The following is a 19,875-nucleotide window of genomic DNA, read 5'->3' as shown; positions in this document are numbered from 1 at the left end:
AGACCTGTAGAAATCAGATGATATGGAAGGAGTGTGAGGTGGCAAGGCAGAGTGATGAAAGCAAAGCAGAGAGGTGGGGTGAGGACTGCCCAGCCACGGTCCCTCTGGGTACGTGTGTGCCCGTTGAGCACTATGAGATTTTCTACACTGTATCAGAGGCACTGGGCCCCGTGGGCAGGAGTACATGACTTGCTGTTGCTGGTCAGCATGTGCCACATAAGGTGATGAACAGCACAGAAGAGCAGCACAGAAATAATTAGTCGCTACTGACAGGCAGCCTCCTCTCCCTGCCCGAACCCAGGGTGCCAACGGGGGATCTTCTCAGCAGTGTGTGATGATGCAAGGAGATGCAGCTAGGCTGTAAGGATGTTCTCAGCTGGACGCTGCTGCTTCTGAGAGCTGCCCCCAGCAGGTTTATGGTGTTTTAATTGTAGTTGTTTGAGTAGCACTTATCTGCTAAGAGCTGGAGAGCTGTCTTTGTTTTTGGTGCTGGTGATCACTAGAAGGTAACAAGATGGATGTGCAGAACAATAAAGCAAAGCCTGGATTTTGTTCAAGTTTCCCCAGAAAACTGAGAGTTCATTTTCTGGATTTAAAAAGGGAATTAATAAAATCTCGTCCCCATTTCTCTCCCAGTGTTTCAGACCTGTGGGGATTAATCCGAATTCTCCCCATTAGGTTTCCACTGTAGATTTGTTACAAAATGGATAGGTTGTATAATATTAGTTGGAAATTTTAATTTTAAGGGGAAATGGTTTTAAGTTCAGAGAGGGAAGATTGAGGTTGGATGTTGGGGGAAGTTCTTTACAGAGAGAAAATGGTGAGGTGCTGGAACAGCTGCCAGAGAGGCTGTGGATGCCCCGTCCCTAAAGGTGCTCAAGGCCAGGTTGGATGGGGCCCTGGGCAGCCTGGTCTGGTATTAAATGTGGAGGTTGGTGGCCCTGCGTGTGGCAGGGGGTTGGAGATTCATGATCCTTGAGGTCCCTTCCAACCCTGGCCATTCTGTGAAATCGGGGCTAGGAAGTCCCATTTGAGTCCATGATTCAGAATCTTTCAGTTGAAAGGCTGAGCGTTCCACGTTGATGGACATTTGAGAAGTGGACATTTAAACTGGATATTAAGGTGTTAAGAGGCATCAAAACAGCTTGGATTTGTTGCTCTCTGGCAGAGTGGCTGTAAATCATTTAAGCACTGAGGGTTTTTTCTTTTTTGTATTTGATGTATTTTTTCTGATGGATCACAGAGGGCTTTTAAACAAGGACATAGTAATGCTAGGAACAAACTAATTTTCCACGGTCTCTTGTTGAAGCTTCTCAGAGCTGCTGAGAAGTGCTGTATTTACACTGCCCAAATACACATTCAGCAGGGAGAGGGAAATGAAAAGGATTTATTGTATGGTAGTTTATCAAAGGTCAAGTATATAAAACAAATTCTCTTTTATTTCATGTAGAAAGAAATAATCTAGGTAGTAGTCTGAACTTTCTTGTTCTGAAAGACACTTTTTCTTCATGTAAAAGAAATAAAAATGTCAACTGGCAGCAGGCAAAGTTTTTTTTCTGAATAAAAAAAATGTGCATCAGCCTAGTACCTAAACAAGTTTGATTGTTAACTTTGTAGAGCTGTTCTTTAATATAATCTTATTTAATTCCATCTCGTTCTGCAGAACAGGGAAATAATAAAACGTGCTGCTCCTGTATTAGTGCTCTGGAGAAACATTTCAGTGGCACAGAGCAATTGCACAACGTTTCTGTTCCCTCTGGGCATTTCAGAGTAGGAGTAAATGCCCTCTTCTGCAGGATGAAATCAAACGTACCAAGATTCAGGGGCTAATGGGAGTGCTGGCTCTCCAGGCTGGCTTTGGCCACTGCACATCCCAGCATATAGATAAAGACAGTAGAACATCTACAAATCACTTGTAGAAGCACGATGATGATGAGTGAAATTTATCTGATACTTATTCATGTACATAAATGTGCTACTGATGGGCACAGCCTGCCTGTTGTTTCCCCAGTACATGTATGTGACAGCATGACTTCATTCCTCATGCTCTGGTTTACAGAAGATTGCTAAAGGGTCTTTGTTCCACTGGCTCTGGCACTATATGTGCAAGAGTCACCCAGAGTATTGCATATCTTTATGCACTTTCCTGCAGTCCTTAAGAACACACAGATAAGTATCAATACCAACAACACAAATTTATCAGCATGATGTTCCCTCTCCTGTAGCAGGGAAAAGCTTGGAATTTTGTGGGTATGTGAAAGCTACCACAGTTGAAAATCTCTAAAAAATATATAAGAAAATGTAAATGTAAGGGTGCAAGAGGCTCCTTCCTTTAGAAGATAGTTGCCCAGTTTTGGGCCAGCTATTGTTTATCAATTCATTCTGTTGCTTCTGTCTTCCTTACTGATGTGGATTTCTTTTCTTGTTACACGTATGGTGTTACTTGCTATTGCAATGCAAACCACCACATATGGAAGCTGGCCAAGAAACAAGGGAGCTTAAATGAACCAGCAGTCCCCAGGACTTCTCACAGGCAATGGCATGAGGGGAGAGGTGCATGTTAGTTATAGAAGCTGACCTGACTTTCCATTGCCTGATTAGTTTTCTTCTCGGCGTACACGTGTTAGAGCTGCTTGGGGTCGGTATTCTCTGTGTCTCTGGGATCAGTCTACTGCCTCAGAAAGCAATTACTCCTTTCATTTTGTTTTGGGATCTCCCACTTGCAGGCAGGAGATGAAGTTCGAAGTGGCTGTGTGGGATGAGGGGGAGGTTGAGCCTTCAGCTGGGTCCCAGGAACTTGGTGGCAGACCTGTCTGATGCTGGGCACAGAGCCCCTCCTGCACTGGGTCCCCACCCCAAGCTGCTCACAGCTAGGCACTGTGCTGTGTATTCTTATGGAAACAGTTTTTGTAATGGTCTCTGGAAAGGTAAAGCCCATTTTGCAGCAGGGTGATTTCTGCTGAAAGTGTTTGCAAATAGTTCTTTGCATGCAAAGTTTTAATGCTGACTTGATCCACGGCAGGGGAGTATGCAAAAGCCCAGCATGGGTGGATTGACAGCTATTATTCCAGAAGCTAAAATATGAATCTCAAATGTTTGTCAGACATTTTGCCCCATTCTTGGTGAAGATGTACAGTTTAATCAATAAAAATGAATAATTTAAATTCAATATCTTCTTGTCACTATCAATAATACTTTTGTGAGTGATGCATTACTATCATAATTCAATTTGTCAGACACCACCAATTTTACCTGACAGTTTGCTAAAATTTTAAACTTAATTTAGTATAGGCGTTTGACTCAGGCTGTTTAAATTACATTGAAGTTTTATCTTAAAAACATTGATTTTGCTTGAAGCATCTTTTCTGCCTTTGTGCTTATCACATTAATAACCAGTGAGAAGAAAACTTTGGTGGGCAAGCATGGGGAGAGCTGGAGGCTCATCTCCCACCACTCAAGCTACTTGTGTTAGAGCAAGTTTTATAGATTGCCAAGTGGTGATGAGTTAATTTACAGGGATAATTACTCATCACAGAGATGTCCAGATCTCATTCCTCCTCATTTCTCTTCTTGCTTTTGGTGCTCTTGTCCTGGCCCACCTTTCTCCAGCAGCTGGGTTCCAGCCTCAGCTGTTGGTGTTACCGGGTGCGAGGTTCCTGCTCCCGTTAGGTGTAGATGGTCCCTCATACTTTACAGAGCTCCTTGGATGAATACAGTAAAGTAAGACAGGTGACCACTGGAAGCTGAAAGAGCTCTCCATGTGCATTCAGGAAAATGAATTCTATTTAAATCTATGCATAACAATGTATTTCACAGAAATAACCACCTTTAGAAAGCTGAACTTAACATCCTAAAACATTTGGTTAAAATGATTGATGTTTTTGTCCACTGCACAGAAGGAAATAATCAGGCAATCCCAGTAATCCTGAGAAGGAGGTGGGAGGGCTGGAAAGCGTGGCATTCGGCAGTGAGCTCCTCCACGGAGAGCTAAAGGCACAGTGTGATGCCCAAAGGCAGCCTTTGAGGATTCGCAGTGTGTGGCAGCTCCTGTTGGCTTTTTCCTCTGCTTTGTTCTGGAGTCATAATGCAATCTGAGTAATTGCATCCTGTAAAAAGAAAGCACATGGCAGGGATTTGATGGCTGCAGTGATGGTCTGGTAGCAAAGCTTCCTGTCTGCGTGAGAATGGTTGTACTGCAAAGAGCTGAGGCCCTGCTGAGGGCAAACAGAGTCTGTGTGCCACTCAGAGTGATCCGGGCTAATGTTGCCTGTGTGTAGGTGGTTCTTCTCCCTCTGTGTGGGGATACATTTCCTCAGCTGTATTCTTGCGGAAACCATGTTCTCCCCACAAAGTTAAATGCTCCATCTCCATGCTAGGATCAGTTTTACGTAGTAGCGTTACCCAAGTACAAGTGACTGGACTGAGTCCCTTACATCTTGTTTCACCGTTAATATAATGTCTTTGGCATGATATTTATGAGTTAAAGGCTAGCAGAAACACTGGCAGAGGAGCTAAATGAGCACGTGCCTGAGCTATTCACAATTCACCCCTGCTTACCGTTTTCTTACTCCTGGTGCCAGAGAACACTGGAGCATTGCTCATGTGCAGCCCTGGTGGAGTAAGCAGTGCCTGGCCAGGAGTCGTAGCCTAGGGCAGGAAGCAGCTGTTGGATGCAGTGTGGGGAAATGTGGGGCAGCGTTAGCCATGGTGGGTGGTAGCAGTGTGCAATGGGACTCTGCTGTCACTGAGAAGTTCAGAAGGACTGTGGAGAGGAAAGGAGGCCCAGGAGTGGTATTTACATGGTGGCAACATACTAGATGCTGGCAGCTGCCTGCTTCGTTTCTGCTCTGGCACCCAGGCTTCCTCTTGAGTACTCATCAGGGCTGTATTTTCTTCTCCTTGCCACAAGAATTTTCACAGCATCCTGCTGTAACTACGCAAAGAGGATTATGACTTCAAGTGCAAAGTTAAAAAATAGCAGCAGCAACGGATGAACTTTTTGAAGACTGAAGATGCTATTTTTCATGCAAATGTTAGTAATGAAGACTGAGAGGAAAGGAAAAACGGCACATACATCACGCAGAGGCAATACTGTTTCAAAATAGGACATTTTTCATAGGTTGCCAGGAAGCGTCAGGTGCTTTTTGGAAGTGACTTGGTGATGTACTGGGCAGCACTGCACTGAGTGCAGGTATGGGATGGAGCAATATCATTGTTTCACACAGGTACCTAATTGCTGCATCCCAATTTCAGAGGAGGATGCATGACTACTGCCAAGTGACTGATGTGAGAAGCAATAGAGTAATCAAATCTACCATATGTGTAATGAAAGCTGGTACTTAATTTCTGTGTATCAGCAGTAGTAGGTGTTTTACTCTGAAATAGGATGAATGCCATTCACTATCAGTAATAAGAGTATATCAAGACAAGGGTGACTAAAGGCTTGACTTGCCCTATAAGTCAGGGATAATAATGAGTGTTTCGCTACTGTCTTGTCAGGTTTTGTCGGAGTGCATTCATTGTCTTGCCTGTTATTTCAGCATCGCTGCAACTTCCTGGCCTGGAAGGTTTTTGGGAATTGAGACATCCTGTCTGCTGATGGTCCTTTTTTTCAAGGAGCAGAGGCAGTTCAAGGGCTGGCGCCACCCACATCCTTGAACAGAGCAACACTGGTGCTGCCCTTTTGCTCTTTTCATTTCCTTGTTGGATTGAACCAGGATGGAGGTGGGACTGAGAAATGAAAAAGCATGTTGCCTATAAGTAGTAAAGCTGGTACTGTTTGGTGTTCAGATGAAAATCCCCATTTTTGGTGTTTTTTTATAGGGTGAACTTGAAGTGTATGATAATTTCACTAACAGATAAATGGAATTGGGGATTTACCTAGGGAAGAATCTTCTTTAGAGCCTCGGAAGCATCCCCTGCTTATTTATGTCTAAATACTTCTGTTTTTGTCTGGCCCTGCTGAAAAAGCAGTTTCATGTTAGCAGCAGTCAGATGCTACAGAGGCTGCTTTGGATGCATTGGTAATCGGAAGTTTTTCTGATATCATTAGTGAATTTCAAGTGTAAACACTGGAGCAGTTTTAATTACTTTGTAATTTAATGTGGGCAGGATTTACTGCTGTATTTTGTGACCTGTAATTTATTTGGTGTATTGCACCATGCCTAATAGAAGATCTCATGGTGGTGCAAGAAAGAGCACATGTTGCTACAGTAATTATATACCCAAACCTTTAAATCTCCCTGCCTTATTCATTAAAACTTCTAAGCTTTCTACTACAGGTGTTACTGATGTGTGCATGAAAGGCTCAAATTCACTGCAAAAGGAAAGCTGCTGAATCTCTGAGGTGTTCTGGTGAAGTGCCAGAGATGCAGCAGCCGAGAGATTTCTTGCTCAGGGCTCACACATGCACTTGGAACAGGCCCTTTGAGCACCTCCTCAATCAGCAGGACTCTCTGGAAGTGCTGCAATTCAAGAGAGAGTTAACAACACTTCCATTTCCACCTAAGGAGAAGCAGCTTTGTCTGTGTGCACGATGCAGCTAGGCCCAATGCGCGTGGAAGCCTCGGTGCCTGGCCCTGTGACGAGTATTTGGTCTCTCCATTGCTCTTCCATGCACAAGCTACGGGTGCTGTGTTCAGGCAGAAGTGATATGAACTCTGAGCAGCTTGTATGATTTCTGTAGCAGAGCTCGTTTACAATGTAGGTGAGAAGCTCCAGTAAACTATTGGGCTCTGTGAGCATTTATAGCCATCGGCTGTGATTACCTGGCCATGGAAACAGCCACTGAGCAGGTATTAATTTTGTTTTTGAATAACACTGGGGAACCCTGGTATGAAGTGAGGCAGAAGGGGGAATAGTTGAGTTTTGGAATGGTCAGGCATCAAAGAAGCCGATTTTATTCATCTCGAGATCAAAAAGAGAAGGGCTTCCTATCCTGGAGTTATGAACTAGTCCTACTGACACTGCGAACTTGAGCCCTGTGCTTCAAATTAACGATTATAAGTTTTCTGTAAAAATGAAAACTATTTCAGAAAATGCTTGCTGAAATGCTTGCTGAATGTACAGAGTTGAACATCCAGGGTACGTGCAGGTGCTCTGTCTGCTTGGGCTGGGAGGCTTTGTGTCTTCCTGTTATGTTTTACAATCAGGACACAAACTGATTGCCTCTCTCTTCTCCTCCTTCACCTGAGAACTCTCTAAGTGCAAGGAATGCTTCCCCAACCAGCAATTACTTTCTGAAGGCAAAGTAGTTAATGTAGGGTATGCTACTCTGAAGTGTGCTGTATGGAGTGGCAGCCCTTGGAGAAAGTGTGATCCAGACTCAGAGGAGAACCAGTACCAGTGCTCCTATATCTGGGGCTTTCTTAGCACGCCCATTACCAGGGCAGCTGCATGTCCCCAGGCATGGCACAGCCTCAGCCTTTGCTGTTGAGACGGCCTAGATATAGGCAAATGAACTTTATTCCATAATTCCCTATCTAGTTGCAGATCTAACACCAAACCAAGTGGCTAGACTTCATTCTGTTCTAAGAAGAAGATACAGTGGAGTCCTCCACCATTACAGAGGTCTTTTCTACCTGTCCCATCTCATTTCTGTGTGCAGTTCTCTGCAAAGAAGATAGGTAGAGTCTCAAAGAGCCACATAATCGTAAAGCTGGCCTTTGTTTTTTTTGAGCTCCTTCTACACTGACGTAGCCTTGTATATGTTTCAAGTGAGGGACAGTGAAGTAGAGTATTTTGGGAAATCCAGATGGAATTTTGTTAGGCTGCAAAGGCTGAAGAGCATTAGGAATTAGATTTTTTCCCCCTCAGTGGAATTTTTGCAGGATGTTGCACCAAAAGGCATGCTATGTGCAAGATGCTGATGTGAGGAAGAGCTTTGTCTGACACCTTTTTCTTAACGCCCCTCTTGCCACTCTTTGTTTGGAAGGAACAAGGCCAACTGATAATGAACTATTTTCTATTCAAGGCTACAAGTCAAATGTTCGTTGCTCATTAATAATTCAATGTGACAAATTTATTACCTTGAAGGTGCTGTGAGGCAATTAGACAATGGGAAATTGTGTCTTCCTTTCAGCCCATTTAATTGGCTTTCATGTTGGCATTCATCAAAACCTCGACTTTACATGTAAACTTTTCATTCTGCAAGACTGCGGAACTACGAGCGCTCGTCAAAATTCACCTGGAAGGTACTTTCACTTTTTCTTTTAATAACAAGGAGAACCGGAAGGAGAGTCTGTGAGAGAGTCTACATGAAGCTTAATTAAAGTCAGTGGAGAAATTATCATCTCTTGGTACTTTTCACATGACAAAATGGCCTGTGGTTATATGTAATTTTGGAATTATAGCTGTTTGCTCTCTCTCTCATGGAGTGTTACAAAATTGTCAGTGAAATTAACATCTTTATCCTTTCTCTTCAGTTTTTTATGTATTGTTTGGGATAGAATAGAATGAATTTGTTTTAAATATCATCTTTTGTACTCGAGGTATTTTAAAGCACTCCACAAAGTAATGATATGTTATTAAACAGTGATAGAGAAGAGATTACCTTTCTAATAAGGACCCCTGGGCAAACAGATCATTTGAACACTGGATTTCATATTCTTGGACTACTTTTCCAATGTGACTGACTTCACTACTGACCTTTAAAAGACTGCCGTATGAGCTCTTGAGTCTGAGGAGAGACTTTGACTACAGTAATTTATTTTGCAGCAGCTGCATGTATGTTTTCAATTGCTGACATTCACCCTGAGGTTTTTTTTGTTGTTGTTGTTATTTATGTGGCTTTCTTTTCTATCCTGTAACTTATTTGTATATGGCTTCAGTCTTTCATGGACACCCTTGAAAATGGAATTGTTAGTTTCAAAGGTCTGATTTGTCCTTGTAAACTTAAGCACAATTGAAAATTGCATGAGTAGCTTTAAGAATGTGCAAGGTTCAACAATTTTTTGATTCCTTCACTTCATGATAACAATTTTTTCTTTTTTTTTTTTTGAAAACCCTTGTCTCTCGCATCTTCTCCCACTTACAGAGTACTTTTAAAAATAATTTGAAGAACTTTCATCTGCCATATTACATAGTCTTTCTGTTTGCATATGTTCAGCCTTTTGTTTCTCATGCTTGCTCCCCGGAAAATACAATGGTGCTGCTGCAACGTACTTTTTCGTGTATGAGTTGAATTTTGTGCCCTTATTGTCTTTCCTGGGTTTTTCATGCAGTGGTAAACTTGCTGATGAGGCCCTCTGTCCCTTTACTCAAGTCACTGATGAATGAATTAAATAATACTGGACCCAGCATCGACCCCTGCTGAGCACCAGTAGCTGCAGGCCTCCAGCTAGACACTGTGCCGCTGATCCCGGCTGTTTGTCCCACTGTAGAAAGCAATCAGGTTGTTTAAACATGATTTTTCTTTGGTTAATGTATGCTGACTGCTCCTGAACACCTTCTTGTCTTCCACACGTAGATCAACACATTATTCTTCTCACGTCGAGAGAGTGGACATGAATATCTGGCAGATGTATAATAACGTGAAATACTGGGCCCCTGAGTGCTGGCTGGCAATATGTTCCATCAGAACTAGAATGAAGCAGTAAGTTCCCAAGAGAAAAGCTGAATATTTATTACCAAATTGGCATACCATTTTATTGATATGGAGCCATTGCTTTTTGGTTTGTCTGGAGAAATTAAAAAAAAAAAAAGAAAGGCAAAATGATTGCTGCATTCAGCAGCAGCTGCCTCTGCCCTGAATGGCTGGTAGATTTTTGCAGTGTTGTGCAGTTTGGAAGCTTTGTGGGGTCAGATTTGGTGGTGTTAATACTGTGTGAGCAGCTTTCTGGTGTGTGGTTGAGTTTAAAGCACTGCATAAGAAGTCAGTATATGTTTTTTGAGAGGGGCTAAGCAGAAACTTGTAGGTAATGCAAGTACTTTGGCTAATAGATTGAGAAGAGTTATTTTAAGCTTGTATTGAATATTTTGCTGAAATGTGGGTTTTGATGATTGATATCCATGTCTCCTTATGAACCACGATAATCCATCTGACGTATCTTACAGTGAAAGTTGGTAAAATGTTCTGCCAAAATACCCGTTGCCTTAATGTCCATCTGGATCTAACTGTGTATGTCTGTGTCCAGCAGTGATTTGTACTATAGGCTCTAGACAGTGGTGTCAGGGAAGACTTCTAGTATCCAAAAAGTTCCCTTCAATTAATATCTTGTCTTTCTGTTGCAGTTCTCATTGGAGACCTTGAAACGCTCCTTGATTAGGCAGGTGTTATTAATCTTGTGTTGTCTGACATTAAACCTCAGACAGGTAAGACAGTATCTACTATTGACTCTACATGCTGTGGACTTCAAATATTTATTAATATTTATACCTTCATGGGGTTTTGCACTGCTTTGGAAGCAGGCTTAAGCCCTCCCTGGGCTCAGTTGGATTGGAGCCAGGTCTTTGATTTGGTTGCATTTGCGTGGGAGCCAAAGTTGTTTAACAGGAGGATATAAAAAATGTCTACAAGAAACAAGATATTGGTCTCCCTCATCCTCTGTTTCAGAATATTCTTTCCTACATTTGCCAGGGTCTGTGTGCTTTGGCATATCAAGTCTACTGTGGATTTGATAAGCATGGACTATGGATGAAGTGGAATTTAGGCAGCCAGAATATTTGTGCATCAAAAATAAATTTAACTTGTTTCTTAAATGGGAGCACAAAATTCAACCTGTTAGAGAATGAAAATTATGAGAAAAATATTGATGGCAATTTTTGTATTTACAACAGCTTGTTTTTGCTTTGTTAAAAAAACTCCTTACTAAACACTCATTTTCTAAAGCTTTTGTTGCATTAAACCATCATTAACATGTCAAAATCAATCTTCTTCCTTTCTATTCCTTTCAAGTCAATCAAAAATTTTCTATTGTCAACTAGAGAAGGGGGAAAACAAAGGTCAGCATTGCATCAGTCTTTCCAAAAAGCTCTGTATTGTAAATTATTTAGGTGCTCGAATAAATCCATTTTTTCTTTTCAGTGGTGGGACAATAAAAGCAAGATTTACTGTGGCAAGTGAATAAAAAAAAATTAGCAAAAAACAAACAAAAAGCTGCTTGCTTGGCAACCTTTTGCGTTAATCAAAACCTGAAGACTCGACCGAAAGATCAATATTTGGCTTCAAGATGAAACATAGCAAAGCTTCCATTAAAAAAAAAAATTCTGAATAAAAAGGAACATAGGCTGTGTTAATCGAAAAGAGGCAAATACAAAAATCCATATAGTCTTTTGGTTATCTGTGATAAAATGGCCCCATTGGAGCTTGACAAATTACAGTATTTTTATGCACATATCAAAGTTCAACTTGATTGTCTCATATGGGGGAAAAGACCATCTGTCTGTATTCTAGAAATAATCTGCATAATTGACTTTCAAACAAGCCTCAAAGAAGCAGGCATTTATCACCTTAATTGTGACAGGCAGAATGTGTGTCCCTGCTATTTTATCAAGATAATAATAACAGCATTGTGGATACCTGGTATCCTGTCTTGCTCTAAATTTTTTTCTGTTTGTGTGGGTGGGAACTGGGTCCTTTGAGTCATGATTACTTTGATAAACGACATGGGAGGCAGTATCACCTAGGACAAAAATAGCAGAGTGAGATGCCACCAAAGGCTGGACTTGCTGTGCAGAGCTTAAGATAATAGCTTGCTGGAATTTGGAGGATGTAGCAGGAAATTTGTAAGTGAGCAGCTTGAACATGGACTGCAGCTGCAGTATGCACATATAAATTCCCCTTATTAAGGGATTTCCTTGGGTTTTGAACACAGAGGCTTCTGCAGTTGCTGCTTAGAAAGTGACACAGGGTGGTCCCTGGGGACAAGCAGCCAGTGGGAGCAGGAGGAGCTCAGGGAGCAGTGCTGTCCTGTGTGGGCAGGGTGGCTCTAACTTTCCCTTTGCAATAACTTACTGAATTTATTTAGTTGTTTTTTTTTTTTCTTTTGCAAGTGATAGATAAATCTGCATTGGTTTTCTAGTTTAAGGTTAAGTTATACTCCATTGATTTAAGCTATACTGAAAAATAACCTGAAATAAGTATAAGCTTGCAAGCACTCATGAATTCATCGAGGATGTTTGCTGCTGCTTTGACATTTTGGTAACATAAAGTCCATACTTTATTTTTGATTTTTTGTATTCTTTTGCTGCTCAGATTTTCATTTTTAGAGTAACTCACTGTCTACAGTCTCATTTTTCACACAGAGCACAGTCTGTAGAAGTTTTGTAGTCATTCTACGTTTCACTCTCTTACCACCGAAACAGGTGTGCAAAGTCAAATTCAGTGCTGTGGTGCTGCTGACTGTCACTGCTGGCCTCCAAGCCAAAGTGTTCTGGTAAGTCTTATTTGGATCTTTTTGTGGATGGAGAATTTGGCTTTTATAAGCCAGCAGCAGAAGTAACTCTAGAATTCAAGACCAGTGATTGAGAATAACGAAATATGCTTAAAACTGGCCAGAGGGTAGAAGTCTTGGCATCAGTGCCTGAAACCATGACGGCACAGTGGGCTGTTTATAAAACCTCTCTCCTGCACGAGTACCTAAGCTTCTCACTCTATAAAACTTTTTAATAACAACCTCTTTATGACTTACACCTGGTTATAGCATAAGGGATTGATTAGGTCTCGAATCTGACAAGGAGAGTAGTCAGCATCTAAAATATGTGTATCTTTGCACAAGATGAGCCAACGTGCTCTCCTGTGAAGTCAAGCTAGTGAGCATGGCAGGGACTCAGGGCAGTAAATAAAGGGATGCTGGCTGTGCACGCTCGTGTCCTCCGGGCCATGAGTCTGCTCCTCTGAGCTGGAGTAGAATTACTAGAACTAACAGTAGCACTTCCCACCACGCTCACTTTTTATTTATGCTTTGCTCTCCTGTTGAAGGATCGCAGGGAAGATCACCCACTCTCCCCCCTGTTCTGCATTTGGCAAGTTTATGTTAATGTGGCCTGGTATTTACAAGTGGGGCATAAACGACTGACAATTTTATGGTGCTAATAAACAAGCTTTTTTATATGTGGAATGTTCTGTTGTTATATTCGGAAATCCAATTCAGAGATGTACACTTGCATGTGGGAAATATCAGAGGTGCTGTGTAAATCTGAGCTGAAATAACATTACACGTGCATATGGTATCTGGTAAGGAAATTGCTGAGAGAAATAAAATCAGCACACATAGGCATTGCTGGAAGCAGTGTTTCTAGTAGTGTGAACGAGGTAATGCAGGCTGCGGGGGAGGATACTAATGAGGTGGACAAAAGAATGATAACATTGTTTGGAAGACCTGAAAGATGTTCATCACCACACCAATGACCTTTGTCTGAAGGGATTTTTCCCCTATACTAAATGCTGACTTTAATTGTGTACATCACATTTCTTTAGAAAGATTTAATGTTTTAATTAATTTTTATGTATTGTTCTTCTGTAAATGTGAATTATTTCTTTGTGCACTGAATTTCAACCAAGGTGGTAGAGCAGGTTGGTAGGTGAGGTGGACTCTTAGATAGGTGTGAACTGCTAGTGGAAGACATGGGAGCCGTATTGATTGACAGCCCCAGCCCAGGGGATCCCTGCTACTTTTCGGGCTGTTCAGCTCCAGGGAAATCAGCTCCAGGAGCTGTGAATCCATGTGAAAATGGACTTGGTGGCCACTGTTGTTGGAAGGAGTCTTTTAATGTTAATAAAGTAACTTTCAGTGTATAAAAAGCATGGAGGAAGGTAGATTTCAGTCTGAGCACATCAGAGTTACTAGGCTAGGAAGAGAAAAGATCCCAACAGAGGTGCTGATGGTTCAGGTTTTAGCAGTTATATGTATTGCTCATTAGATGAACACTTCCAAGTTTTCTTAACTATGTCAGTCAGCTTATTGTAAATTCTTCATAGGCCTGCTTGTATTTTTGCCCTTAGCCTTCAAAAAGGCTGCATAAAATAACCTGAGGCAAATTCCTTTCTTGGTATTATTTCATTCAGCTCTAGCAGAGCTGGTGGAAGGGGGGAGGAGGTCTTGTGATGCATGCTAAGAATACTGCATAACAAATCTTTGGAAACAAACAAACAGAAGTTTTAATTTGACATGGGAACATAGTGTTAGGTTCTTGTGTTCACCTGTTTTGTAGATGTTTCTATGAGATATGATGTTCAGTTTAATGCTGTCACTGTATCTGTATCCGTTCTCTTCGTCAACAATCTAATAACTGCCAATATGCTATTAAGCTTATTTGCTAGTTTGTTTGGTCTTGTAAATTTGATAATTAAAACAGCTTACTTCATTTAGAAGGTACTGTCAGAGCTTGCAGTTGGATAAATATTGGGGAAAAAAAAAAAAAAAAGGATTTATAACAGAAGAGGAATTCTGTTTAGGAGTCTTAGTGTACTGCTTTTGTTTCCTGATATTTATGCATACAGATCTAGAAAGATGTGTTGTGTCTATACTTCCACCATGCTTTTTCCTAGCATTTGATGCCCTTTGCTTCTTCTCAGAAAACTGTAGAACTTGTTTTCTTTGCATCCTGATATGCCCTGGGGCATCAGGAACTGATTTGTGTATATTTGGAAGATCTTTGGATATTTCCCATGACAGGCAGAGATTTGAATCATAGAATCATACAATGGCCTTGGTTGAAAAGGACCACAATGACCATCTAGTTTCAACCCTCCTGCTATGTGCAGGGTCACCAACCACCATACCAGGCTGCCCAGAGCCACATCCAGCTTGGCCTTGAATGCCTCCAGGGATGGGGCATCCACAGCCTCCTTGGGCAACCTGTTCCAGTGCCTCACCACTCTCTGAGTGAAAAACTTCTTCCTAATATCCAACCTAAACCTTCCCGTGTTTAAAACCATTCCCCTTGTCCTATCACTGTCCACCCTCATAAGCAGCCATTCCTCCTCCTGTTTACATGCTCCCATCAAGTATTGGAATGAGGTCTCCCCGGACTTCTGCATCTTTATTTTAAGAAGTATTTACTTTTTTTTTCTTTTTTTTTCCTTTTTTTTTTTTGTGTGTGTCCAGAGTTTGTGATTCATCAGGACTTTGTCATCTGCTCACCACACAGACAAGCAAATGGAAAGACCAGCTTGGATGTGGTAGGATCACCAGGTGAAGCCTTACCAGGTGTTTGAGCAATTCAGTTTTTAACAAACTGGATTGTTCCAACACGTGCTGCTTGCTGAGGTTTGTGCTGCTGCCACCTGCTCCCTTGGCTCTGGGGCTGCCTGCTCTGCTCTCGTCCCTGCGTGCAGCAGGCATGGAGGGGCCCTGCGGGGTTGGTCTGATGGGCTGGCAGCAAGCAGCAGTCTTGAGGGTTTGTTCCACAGCCCCTTGAAGGCTCAAGCCAGGCAGCTCATGCATCAGCTCAGAACAGGTCTCATTGGTAGGCAGGATTTGATGCTTTTTGCAGCAATAACTGATTTGTGGTTAATAAAATACTGCCCCATAGTTTAACCATAGGAGACTTGCCTTGACTTGGAAACTGGCTCAGACCACATGAGTTCCTCAGGAATATATCCACAGTGTGCTGTTTGCACCTGATAAATGAGATCTGAAGCTTGTTCTGTTTTATGGCACTTCTCCTTGTTTTCCATTTGTGTGGTAGAATTGGAGATAGTCCTGTCTGCAGCTTCAGCTGTAGTAGTGGAGGAATTCATCAGAACCCATTGCTGTAATAAAAGGAAGAAATTGTGAATTAAACTTTCCCCTCATAGACAAAAACTTTGAAACGTGTTTTTTGTTGCAATGTTTTTCCACACTGCAAAAAGTTGAAAGTTGTTATCCACAGATTCTTCTACTTCAGATCACATATGTTTCAGAGCAGGGATCTGTCACACTTTTACTTATTTTTAAAGCCCTATTCACACCTTACATCTAGTTTAAATAATGCTAATAGTAAACAGAAACATGCCATTTGTCCCAGCTGACTTTTCATTAGTACTATTGCTACCTAAAGGACTGTATATCCGTTGACACATTGAGCATACGGGAAATGATGTTATTTTTTTCATTGTTTTGTAGTTTAATGTTGTTTTTGTTTTGCAGTAAATTTGTAGTGCCCTGGTAGGCTTTATTCATAGCTTGCTTTAACATAATTTCCAAGTATGAAATTATTTGTTACAGAAAAATATTTGCTTGATTTGTAAATGTGGGTGCCCCAGGATTCCCACTTGTGCATATTGGTGAAAAAGTGAAAGGCACAAATGTGCCAGTTTGGTGGCACTTGAGCGTTCAAATGGAGATAGAATATCAGAATTTATGTACTCACTCATTTGGATGACAACACGCATAGGGCTGAATCTGTCCCAGCTCTTGTCTTACACCACCACGATAATGAATGGCATGGCAAGCAATGTAGGTCAAGATGATATTTTACTTCCCTCATATGATGTAACTCATATGTAAGGGCCAAGATCTAGAGCTTTACTCTGTGCTTTCAGATTTGCATTTGTTTTTCAAGCTCATTTTGATCTGTTCAGAGGATGCCACTGTATTAGCAATGCAGTACTTTACTTCTGTCTCTCTTCATTTTGCTTTACCTTCCCAACCCAGCTGGAGTTGTCTCTCGTAAATCCTCAGCTGGCCTCAAAATTATAACGTATGTATGTAAGATGCATGCTTATTCTTCTCTGTAGGGAATCATATTTAATGAAGTTTATGGTTAGGATTCAGCAAGCCATACGAGCAGCACGTCACAAGCAACTACAGCGTGGAGTGCTGCAGGCCTTATTTGAAAGACTATTCCTTCAGTGCTCATTTTGCCAAGTTTTCCTACACCTGCCAAATGCAGAATGCTTTTTGAAGCTTCAGTGCATCTCACTGGTATTAATGAGAGATTATGGTACACTGTGTAGTGAAAAACAGACCCGTAATGGCCAGAGATGCTATGAATCAACTATGATGAAATGAGAGCAAAAACATACAGTGTTAACTAAGAACTAACATTTCTGTAACCACATTGTCTTTAGAGATCTTCCCAAAGCATCTGAAATAAATATCATTTCTTACAATCTGAGTAAGACCTTAGTTCTTCTAAGGCAGCTGTTTTTCATCAGTGCTTCATATGAAGTTGATCCTCGTTTGTGAATGCTGGAATCCTTAATGACAGATAGTCTATTACTTTATTTTCATCTGCTGTACATTTCTTACCAGGACTCTATGTGCAGTTTGTCCATGACATTATGGTAATTTACTGTTGAGTCCAGAGTGTGTATTGAAACCTAAAGGATGTGCACTGCATGTGGTGTACTTTGTTCTATTGGTGGACATCTTTCTACCTTTGGGCCAATGTTTCTCTTCCAAGCTCTTCACTTATCATGCCTACAAATCTTTTTACCACAATTTTTGGGTTAGATATTAGGAGGAAGTTTTTCATAAGAGGGTGATGATGCATTAGAATAGGTTGCCCAAGAAAGTTGTGGATGCCCCATCCCTGGAGGCATTCAAGGCCAGGCTGGATGTGGCTCTGGGCAGCCTGGTCTGGTGGTAGATGATCTTTGATGTTGTTTTCAGCGAGGCCATTCTATGATTCTATGATTTTTCATTGCTGGTAATAACATTAACCATATTCACTTCCTTGTTTCTATTAGAAGAGCTACTTTTCTTTTCTTTGTTTAATTTTGCTAGTAGATGTCACCCTATTTTAATAGGCTGTCCTAGTTAGGACTAAACTTTTTTGATCTGTAAAGGTTTTCATTCTGTAGTAATTCTGCAATTGAAATGGCAGGCAATGGGAGTTCAGAGCCCTATTATTTCAACTTAATATGCAATAGTACATGCTCTTCATGTTGGAAAGCTGTAGGATCTTAGATGTGAAATGCATGGAATAATTCTCAGTGCATGGCTGGGGGTATTTACAGAATGTCAAAGCCATCTTGCAAATCTATCCCAAACCACAAGAATCACGCTTTCAGTGGTACAGGCCTGGAGATGTGTAGGTTCTTCCTTAACCTGCATTTTCAAAACCCAAGTTCAAACTCTCAGCAGATTTCTTTGCCGTGGCAGGTCAATTATGTGCATTCTCATACTTCAATAATGTAAAACAAAGCAATGTGAGTCTGGGAACAAGATACAACGCAAAACTGCTGTGTTGTGCCACATGAGCATTTAGAGACTGGCAGTATCCTGGCAAGCACTGTTGTTGCCCCTGCAGTTAAAAATTACAAAAGTTTATGCTTATAAAATAAAGTTTTATTAACAATCACAGAAAATAGAACTTGAACTGAATTACTAAATTGTGAGTATTCAGGTACACAAATTTGGGTGAGGTCAACTGTTGTATTCTCTGCAGGCTTCCATAGGAGGTTTCACTTAATGCAGTACAGGTTGGATATTGAAATAGATGGGGTCAAATGTTAGATTTGCTCTCTTTCTTCTTAACAGTGTGTCAGTGATTAATTGAAAATGCAAGAAAAACAGAATGCAAGTCTCAGTGTAAAATGGTGATGACTACTTGTCAGCTGGTCTTGGAAGAGGGACTTGGACATTGGTATTAAACTTCAAAATGCTGGAAGACTTGCCCTCTATTGACTAAATAGTATTTGGCATAACAGAAAGCTGTAAAAGGGCTACTTGTAGAAGTGGAGGCCAGAGGCAAGCTTCAAGGAAAGTTATGCTCTGGTAATAAAGGCAGATGTGGAAGGAGCTAGTTCTGGTGTTGGTCAAATTGACGCTCAGAATCCCAGAGTTAAGAGATTTGGCTTTACATCGTGGCAATGCCCTGATATAAGCTAGAGCAAAGTATCAAATTTTAGCCCTGTATTTCTTTAGTCATAGTAATCACGCAAACTGTTGTTTTCTGTAGTTTTTTTTCCTTTTTTTTTTCTGAGCATGGGTCACAGACTTCACCTCAAAATGTGACTGAGTTTAGGCAGAATTAGAGAGAAAGCAGAGCCCTGATTCATAGCACACCATTTAATCTCGGTCTTCTAGAGGGAAGGGAATTGTTTTACTAGTTCTGCTCATGAATCCCTTTTTCAAGACACACATATAGTGAGTTAATGTTATGCTAATGCATCTCCATCTCAAGGGAGTATCAAAATGCAGAAGATCAACCACGTTACGATTTATCCTCCTTCCCTGCCCAAGTTGGAGGTAGGCAGTTCCTCAGTTGCAGGTGAAGATATAAAATGATCTTTTCAAAACGTTGAGAAGCATGAGCAGTGTCCTGCAGCTGACTTTATGCTGCCAAGCCTAGTTTGTTCTACTTAGTCATTACAGCTGTTGACTCTGTGTGTTACTGCATAGAACATGTAGATACTGCTGCCTTAAGACCTGGCAGTAGGATACGGGGTATTCTGTGATCTTGCAGTAGAATTTCCATGGGTAATCAGCAAGTCTTAATGACATGGAAAGGGCAATTAACATTTTGTTAATGGAAAACATATTTGATCTGTATCCATATACTTATCGTATGCATTGATATAAAGTTAATACAGAGACTTTCTGGAATGGAGATAATTGCAGAACAGTTCTGTTTTTTTTTTCCAGCTGACAAGCAATTTGTGAAAATGATAATAAATTATTGCACGATGCGTGGAAAGCATAGACACAGTCAGATCAAGCATTTCAAAGTGTTCTCTTGTTTAAACAGCTTATTAAATTGTTAATGACTCTGAAAGTTTTGCATATTGTTATTTAAAAACAAAACCTGTATGTGTACTGTGTACTTAATGATGAATTAAAATTTTACATTGCTTACTGCATTGCAACCGCTATAATATGGCTTGGGATTATGTGAACATATTTGTTTTGTCCTAGATTGAAACTTGGATAAAATTGTTAAACACATTATGTTACCATAAATTTTGCACACGTTGAGCGGTATATTTTCCTTTGTCTTTTCACATCA

The 19,875-nt window shown here is 41.0% G+C and overlaps 1 long non-coding RNA gene across 1 annotated transcript in view; it reads left to right on the top strand.

Moving 5' to 3' along the window:
- The window catches only part of LOC128076220 (uncharacterized), a 35,752-nt gene extending 16,082 nt beyond the window's left edge, over positions 1–19,670 (top strand). Inside the window, exons 4-8 of the long non-coding RNA XR_008204282.1 lie at positions 9,467–9,592; positions 10,231–10,311; positions 12,304–12,374; positions 15,048–15,149; positions 18,408–19,670. This is a non-coding gene — a long non-coding RNA (uncharacterized LOC128076220). The remainder of the gene's footprint in view (positions 1–9,466; positions 9,593–10,230; positions 10,312–12,303; positions 12,375–15,047; positions 15,150–18,407) is intronic.
- The last annotated feature ends 205 nt before the right edge of the window (positions 19,671–19,875 follow it).

Source organism: Tympanuchus pallidicinctus, unplaced genomic scaffold, assembly GCF_026119805.1.
Source record: "Tympanuchus pallidicinctus isolate F22 unplaced genomic scaffold, pur_lepc_1.0 scaffold13, whole genome shotgun sequence".
Taxonomy (NCBI): Eukaryota; Metazoa; Chordata; class Aves; order Galliformes; family Phasianidae; genus Tympanuchus; species Tympanuchus pallidicinctus.
The sequence above is the reverse complement of the archived record's forward strand: the minus strand, read 5'-3'. Positions and strand labels throughout refer to the sequence as shown.